At 49.1% G+C, this 7,878-nt stretch overlaps 1 pseudogene; it reads left to right on the forward strand.

Annotated features, from left to right (window-relative positions):
- The first annotated feature begins 3,802 nt into the window (after positions 1–3,802).
- On the forward strand, positions 3,803–3,921 carry LOC136637228 (5S ribosomal RNA; annotated as a pseudogene).
- Positions 3,922–7,878: the final 3,957 nt, after the last annotated feature.

Raw genomic sequence — 7,878 nt, forward strand, 5'->3', positions numbered from 1 at the left:
GCTATAGGGTCGGATGTCCCCATGGATACACCGGACGAACAGCGTGGCATCCAGGGGTTTGCCCCGGGCCTGTTGGACCAAGGTCCTGGTGCACCCCGAGTCCAACAAAGCCCACACGGGGCGTCCATCTACCCAGGCCTGCACCAGTGGGCGTGTTTCCTCCCGGGCCCCCCTTACCTGGGCAGCGGCCCACGTGTCTACGTGGGAACACTCCATGACCGGACAGTCCCTCCGGATATGGCCCGGCTGACCACAGGTAAAGCAAACGATAGGAGTGGTCCGGGCAGGTGGGAGGGTTGCTGTTCCTCCGAACCCTTGATCAGGTCGGTTTCTCGCATAGGGTGGCCGCGTCTTTGGTTCTGGGGGCGGATCTACTGGCCGGTGTGCCAGTCGCTCCTCACGGACCCTGCTGCGTATTGTAGGTGGTGCATTGGCGGCTCGCCCGCGGCCCGGCCTCGAGGTGGCTCCGGGGTTCAGTCCCTGCACGCCGCTGGCAAAGCTGGTGCTGGTAGCCGCGTCATAGGTCTCCATGAGGGTGATGGCCTTTTCCAATGTGGTTGGCTGGTTACAAAGGACCCAATTCCGGGCTGCTTGTGGCAGAATAGAAAGGAAGTGCTCAATCAAAACGAGCTCGGCGACTTCCTGAGCTGATCGGACGGCTGGCTTGAGCCATCGCAGTCCGTTGCTGCGGATTCGGTTCCCCGCCAACCGAGCGCTGCTCCCCTGTGGTAGGTCGATTTCTCGCAGCCTCCTCCTGTACGTCTCTTCTGAGATGTTCAGGGTCCCCAGTATGGTTGCCTTTACGGTGGCGTACGAGGCCGCCTCGTCGGGGGTAAGGGTGTCTACGGCCTCTTGGGCCACCCCCGTGAGGCATGGCGTCAAGATCGCCGCCCATTGCGCGGGGGGCCATGCTGCTGCTGTCGCAATACGCTCGAAGGTGTTCAGATATGCCTCGGGGTCGTCCTCGGGCCCCATCTTCATCAAGCGGATGGGAGGGGTGCGATCCGGCCCTCCGACGGGGATCGCCGACCCAGCCGTGTGGGGTCCATGCTGGGGTACTGCCGTGGCCAGACTGTGCAATAAAGTCTGTTGCTGGTCTGCCAGTGTGACGAGCAACTGCTGTTGCCCTTCTGCCAGTTTTTGTTGCTGGACCATCCACCACCGTATCCATTCCGGTGGTCCCTCCCCTGCAGGCGCCCCCGGTCCCGCGGAGGGAGTGCCTGCATTCTCCACCATTGTGACGTCCATGGCTGGCGGAGACCCCGCCCCTTTGGGTGTGCCCAAGCACGGGGGGCTTACCCGGACGATGCGTGTCGGTCGTCGGCGAAAAGAAGACCGTGAGGCAGATATAGTGGATTTACACAGTCGGTTTACTCGGGTTAAGTTCTTCACACTCATGGGGCCTGTTACGTCACAGGCCCCTTTGTTTTACATAGACTGGTGGCGTCGGCGCATACCCGGCCCGTTCCCCACGACGGCCTGACCCCTTGAGGCTTCAGACCTGGCTCTCCCGCTGCTGTCCGTCGGCCAGGGGTATGGGTGCCCGAGAACTGCAGTACCTTGGCTGGGGGTCTGCTCAGCTGTCCTCAGGAGGGCCCCTTGTATCTCCGGTCTTGCCCCTCGAATCCCTGGCCTCCAATGGGGTTTGTTGAGAGGGGGTCCTGGCTGTTGTAGACTCGCCTCTCTGATTTCTACCCCAGGACCCCAGGCATGACTAGGGTCTGGAGGCTCCCAGCCCCTGGCCCTTCTCTCCAGGGCTGAGGTCTGCCAACTTTCCTGAGGAGCCTCAGTTGTCTGGATGAGGCCGGGGTGGCTACCCCCTTTCGCCTCCTCTGGGATCCCTCTCCCGACTGGAGAGGAGCGACCTCTCCCTAGGCCTCCCAGCCTCCTTATGAGGCTCCCCTTGTTCTGCTCCAGCCCCGCCCTTTCCACCCACGTGCCTGCTGCCTGCTCCCAGGAGGCACCAGGGCCTGCTCCCTGGGAAGGGACTTGGCTGGGGTCCCAGTCCTGATAGTAGTCCTGTTTTACTCCGGAGGAGGCCCTTACCCCTGAGGAGGACCCTGCTCCAGGTTGATTCCAAGCCACCTGGGCTGGGCCTAGGTGACAAGGCCTGTCGGATTAAATATGTTGGCAACACAAGGAGAGAAAGAGTGCTCCTGGCAAACCAAAGAGAGTGAATGGCACTGGAAGTGGAGAAGGCCTAGCAATGAAGAAGGCAAGGATTTTGCAGAAGAGGAGGGGAGGCCAAGTCTACAAGACAGAAGGAGGCTAAGAGGAAGACTGGCAGGAGAGCTAAGAAGCCAGCCTCCAGAGAGACAAAGAAAGAAAAAAAGTCTCTTAAAATAGAATGTCCAGAGAGTATCATCAAAGGATTCAGCTGTGGGAAACCTGTCCAGCTACAGAGGCAGTGAGTCTGAGATGTTTGTTATTTTTAATTTTTTGGAATGTCACAAATACAGAAACCAGGGAATATTGTTGGAAAAACATGCTTGATTCCAGCCTTTTAAAGTTACTTCAGAGAAGTCCTACCACACACAATCTCTTCCAAAAGTCAAACCAACAGTCAGCATCTCTATATTTCATATGCTATCATATTGATTAGATGCAGAAAATAATGACTCTAAGTTTGTTCCTGCTCTCATGGGAGAAATTTAAAATAATTAGGAACAGAACAGGATCTTACTAAGGCTTAACATTTTCTCTTCGATGGGCTTTTAAAAAAATATATTAAGACTGAACAAAGATAGAGCTGTAAACTTTGCAAAAACAGAACAAATGTCTGAAACGTGAAGCACATGAGTGTTGCAAAAGTAATCATTCTGAGAAGAGAGTTCTCTCTTTCATTGTCGAGACTGGCTAATAATAGCAGATAAAGTTCAGGTGGTAGAGATGTTTGTGAATGGAAAGTTCACACTCTTTCTGGCATTTTGTGGGAAGTGACTGTCTCATTGGGTTCTGCCTCCTTGCATGGTCCACCCTGAAATACCTTAACACCTGTTGTTATTTCAGCCTACAATCCATTGTTTTGTGAGAGAAACATACCTTGTTTCCCATCTCACCTAGTTTCCTATTACACAGTTCCTCGAAGAATCCTAAAAGGTTTGGTTCATTGTTTGGAGCCTGTAACTTATGAAGTGTTCTCTACTTGCATATTTTGGTCATGGTGTTATGGACATATGAAGCTACCTTTTACAAAGCCACCTATCTCCACATTGTCTATCCTGGCAGCAGCTGTCCATGGTTTAGACAGGGGTCTTTTCCAGTCCTATCTGGAGATGCCAGGGATTGAACTTGGGTCCTTTTGTATGCAGAGCAGGTCCTGTATCACTGAACTATGGCCCCTCCCCAAATTTTACCCTCCCCCTCTTCTGGGGGTGGTGATGTTTGTAATTGCTAATCATACTCACTCCCATGGGGCTATGAAGCTACTTCGTGGGTGAATCATAGAGTTGGAAAGAAAGAAATGGATCAGAACTAAAGTAGCCTTGTGAGAACTGGTGTAGCATTGTTAAGAGATGGAGCCATGAGTCATGACGTTCCTGGTTCAGATCTTGCCTCTGCCATGAACCCACTTGCAGACCTTCACCAAGCCTCTGCTTTTCAACCACTTCAGCAATATGGGGATGAAGGCACTGCGTTACTTACCTTAGAAAGTTGTGATTAGGGCACTGTCAGAATAATACATTTGACATGCTTGCACACTCTGAAAGCTTTATATTGATATCATTATGGAAGGGACTACTGAAAGTCCTATGTGATGTATTTGTTTCTGGGCTGTTTTATACTATTAATATAATTTTGTACTGCTAGTTGAGTTACCCTGCACATGCCCGATCTCATCTGATCTCGGAAGCTAAGCAGGGTCAGGCCTGGTTAGTACTTGGATGGGAGACCGCCTAGGAATACTGGGTGCTATAGGCTTATACCATAGTCTTTCGAAACTGAAGGTTGCCAACCATGCTCAGATGTACTCCTGTTCAAACTCCTGTTCATACTCACTGCACACACAAGGAGAAGGTTGGTTGACACAATAGTGTCACAGTAGTGTCCTTGACACAGTAGTCTTGTGCCTTGGTATATGGTATATTCAGTGCTATTGCCAGTTTGCTGGGACTCTGGGGCAAAGCTCCAAGGTGTCCCCCACTAGCCCCCTGAAGGTATACTGGGTGCAATCACTGCCACCAGTGCTAATCATTCAGGTGTTGGCCTGGCCTGGTAGGTGTCAGCCCTTGGAGAGTACCTACCTGGCTAACCACTGATGCCACCCCTGGTACATTTTATGCGGAGAAGTACAGGTACTTAGACATTTGATTTTCCCATTCACAGTATTAGTGCAGATCCCAGAAACAGGTACATAATGTGGGTCTTCTGCTCATCTGCTTTAGCAGTAACACAAGAGAGGTCATGATTCAAAGACATCTTTTAAAGGCTCCCCAAATCTTGTACTTGCCCAGCAAAATATTTGTGTTTAGTTTTCCATCAGCAACTGCACCTCAAGTAGCATGAGAGGGAAGTCCTGCAGTTTGGAAAAAAGAGCATCATAAGTCACACCAGTTCTTTAAGATATCTGTCTGTTCTGTTTTATATTGCCTTATTGTATGTTTATTTATTTGCATTTTCTGTATTTTTTGTATTTGTTTTTTGTGAGCCAACTTGGTCCACATTCTTTAGGAAAGCCTGGATGTAAATAACAAACCAATGTCCTCAAGATTCAAAGAAGATGAAATAAATTTATCTTCCCTTCCGTATCTATTTCAATCTCCAGTGTGATCAGATCCTAAGTGGCAATGGAATATTGCCACTAAAACACTGCTGTGAAACATATTTGAAGAGCCCAAATCATTGTTAGTACATGCTGACAATATCTAAGCATCCCCAATGGAAGTTTTGTTGACAGGCAAGAAAATCCACCGAAGAAAGGAAAAGAAAATTGCTTTGACAATATTTAAACCTTATAATATTTAAAGTCTGGTAACATTAACATTGGTATCTGAGAATGTCTCAGAGCTGATTTAGTACAGGGATGCAGGATAATAGCAGTCTTTGAATGACAGAGCTAGCAGGGAAGACATGCTTTTAAAAGATGAACATTTTATACTTACATAATAAAATTTGGTAATATCATTTTCATTTAAAATGCATTCGTTTTCAGTTGTGTTCTAGATATGCGACATATGGAGATCTATATCTTTAGTCACAGAAACAGAGCTACTAATAACATAGAACATGCAAAAGTGTGTAGCGGACTGCCAGACCCTTTGTTTTGAAAGAAAAGGAGAGAATTTGGAGTGGAACCACATAGTGGGGAACATTGTTAACCTTTCTCCACCTACCACTTTTTCACTTAAAACCAGCCTCCAGCAGCTGCTTTCACCCTCATTATGTTTCAAACACATGTGAGACAGATAGACAGGGAAAGAGGTAAGCCTCCTTATCCTCCAATATTTCCCAGGTCCAAATCCTCTGCCCCCGAGCCACTTTTCTGGTTTTTAAAGGTTTTGGGGCTCTGGTAGACATATTTGTACATGTGGCATAATTAGTCCTGGTTCCACTACAATCTTGGTTCTTTTGAATAGTCAACTGCCAACCAGGAAAAGTCAAAATTGATTTCCAGTACAAAGGAAGGTGCTACTATTTGGGGATGGCTTTAAGTTGCTCGCCATGGTGGTGATGTTTTTCAAATGTAGCAGTTTGACACAAAGATTGGGAATTTTCTTCCTGCCACCATACTCCACCCCCCATTTTTAAGAAAGTTCAAACTTGCATGGAATCAATCTCCTGTCTGTACTGCAATATGCTGTGCAAAAATGGCCTGCTGCATAACGGCAGCCTTCATAGTGAGCACATACATCACCAACCCACATTGGCTAACCAGGCGTTGGTGCCTGAGTGTTCACAAGACCCATTATTAGGGAAGGGGGAAAGGATCCTTGTTAAAGCCTATCTGGATCTAGTAGATTTCAGAATATCCCTTTCCAGAAACCCTCTCTAAACAGGTAAATCCCAGAATTTGTTGCCAGATTCAACTCTGGCCTCAAGATGGGTTGAAGTTCAAGAATAGTGTTGCCAGCTGTGATGAGACCAACCCCATGAGTGCTTATGCCAACAGAGCAGTTCACAGGATTACCAATGATTTGCCAAAGGCAAAAAAATGGGTTGGTCTGGCATGATTTGTTACTAATGAACCTACATAGGCTGGTGCTAATTATATTGTATATTGTATTGGCAACCTTCAGTCTCGAAAGACTATGGTATCGCACTCTGAAAGGTGGTTCTGGAACAGCGTCTAGTGTGGCTGAAAAGGCCAATCCGGGAGTGACAATCCCTTCCACACTGGGAGCAAGTGCAGTCTGTCCCTGGTCTGTCTCCCTGGCTATGGGCCTTCCTTTTTGCCTCTTAGCCTCAGACTGTTGGCAAAGTGTCTCTTCAAACTGGGAAAGGCCATGCTGCACAGCCTGCCTCCAAGCGGGCCGCTCAGAGGCCAGGGTTTCCCACTTGTTGAGGTCCATCCCTAAGGCCTTCGGATCCCTCTTGCAGATGTCCTTGTATCGCAGCTGTGGTCTACCTGTAGGGCGCTTTCCTTGCACGAGTTCTCCATAGAGGAGATCCTTTGGGATCCGGCCATCATCCATTCTCACGACATGACCAAGCCAACGCAGGCGTCTCTATTTCAGCAGTGAATACATGCTAGGGATTCCAGCACGTTCCAGGACTGTGTTGTTCGGAACTTTGTCCTGCCAGGTGATGCCGAGGATGCGTCGGAGGCAGCGCATGTGGAAAGCGCTCAGTTTCCTCTCCTGTTGTGAGCGAAGAGTCCATGACTCACTGCAGTACAGAAGTGTACTCAGGACGCAAGCTCTGTAGACCTGGATCTTGGTATGTTCCGTCAGCTTCTTGTTGGACCAGACTCTCTTTGTGAGTCTGGAAAATGTGGTAGCTGCTTTACCGATGCGCTTGTGTAGCTCGGTATCAAGAGAAAGAGTGTTGGAGATCGTTGAGCCAAGGTACACAAAGTCATGGACAACCCCCAGTTCATGCTCAGAGATTGTAATGCAGGGAGGTGAGTCCACATCCTGAACCATGACCTGTGTTTTCTTCAGGCTGATTGTCAGTCCAAAATCTTGGCAGGCCTTGCTAAAACGATCCATGAGCTGCTGGAGATCTTTGGCAGAGTGGGTAGTGACAGCTGCATCGTCGGCAAAGAGGAAGTCACGAAGACATTTCAGCTGGACTTTGGATTTTGCTCTCAGTCTGGAGAGGTTGAAGAGCTTTCCGTCTGATCTGGTCCGGAGATAGATGCCTTCTGTTGCAGTTCCAAAGGCCTGCTTCAGCAGGACAGCAAAGAAAATCCCAAACAAGGTTGGTGCAAGAACACAGGCCTGCTTCACTCCGCTTCGGATGTCAAAAGGGTCTGATGTGGAGCCATCGAAGACAACAGTGCCCTTCATGTCCTTGTGGAAAGATCTGATGATGCTGAGGAGCCTGGGTGGACATCCAATCTTGGGGAGAATCTTGAAGAGGCCGTCTCTGCTGACCAGGTCGAAAGCCTTTGTGAGATCTATGAAGGCTATAAAGAGTGGCTGTCGTTGTTCCCTGCATTTCTCCTGCAGTTGTCTAAGGGAGAATACCATATCAGTGGTGGACCTGTTGGCTCGGAATCCACACTGCGATTCTGGATAGACGCTCTCTGCAAGTACCTGGAGCCTCTTTAGTGCAACTCGGGCAAACAGCTTTCCTACAACGCTAAGGAGAGAGATGCCGCGGTAGTTGTTGCAGTCACCCCTGTCACCTTTGTTCTTGTACAGCGTGATGATATTTGCATCCCTCATGTCTTGAGGTACTCCACCTTCTCTCCAGCAGAGACAGAGGATTTCATGC

The sequence above is a fragment of the Tiliqua scincoides genome, chromosome 1 (genome assembly GCF_035046505.1).
Source record: "Tiliqua scincoides isolate rTilSci1 chromosome 1, rTilSci1.hap2, whole genome shotgun sequence".
NCBI classification, from domain to species: Eukaryota; Metazoa; Chordata; class Lepidosauria; order Squamata; family Scincidae; genus Tiliqua; species Tiliqua scincoides.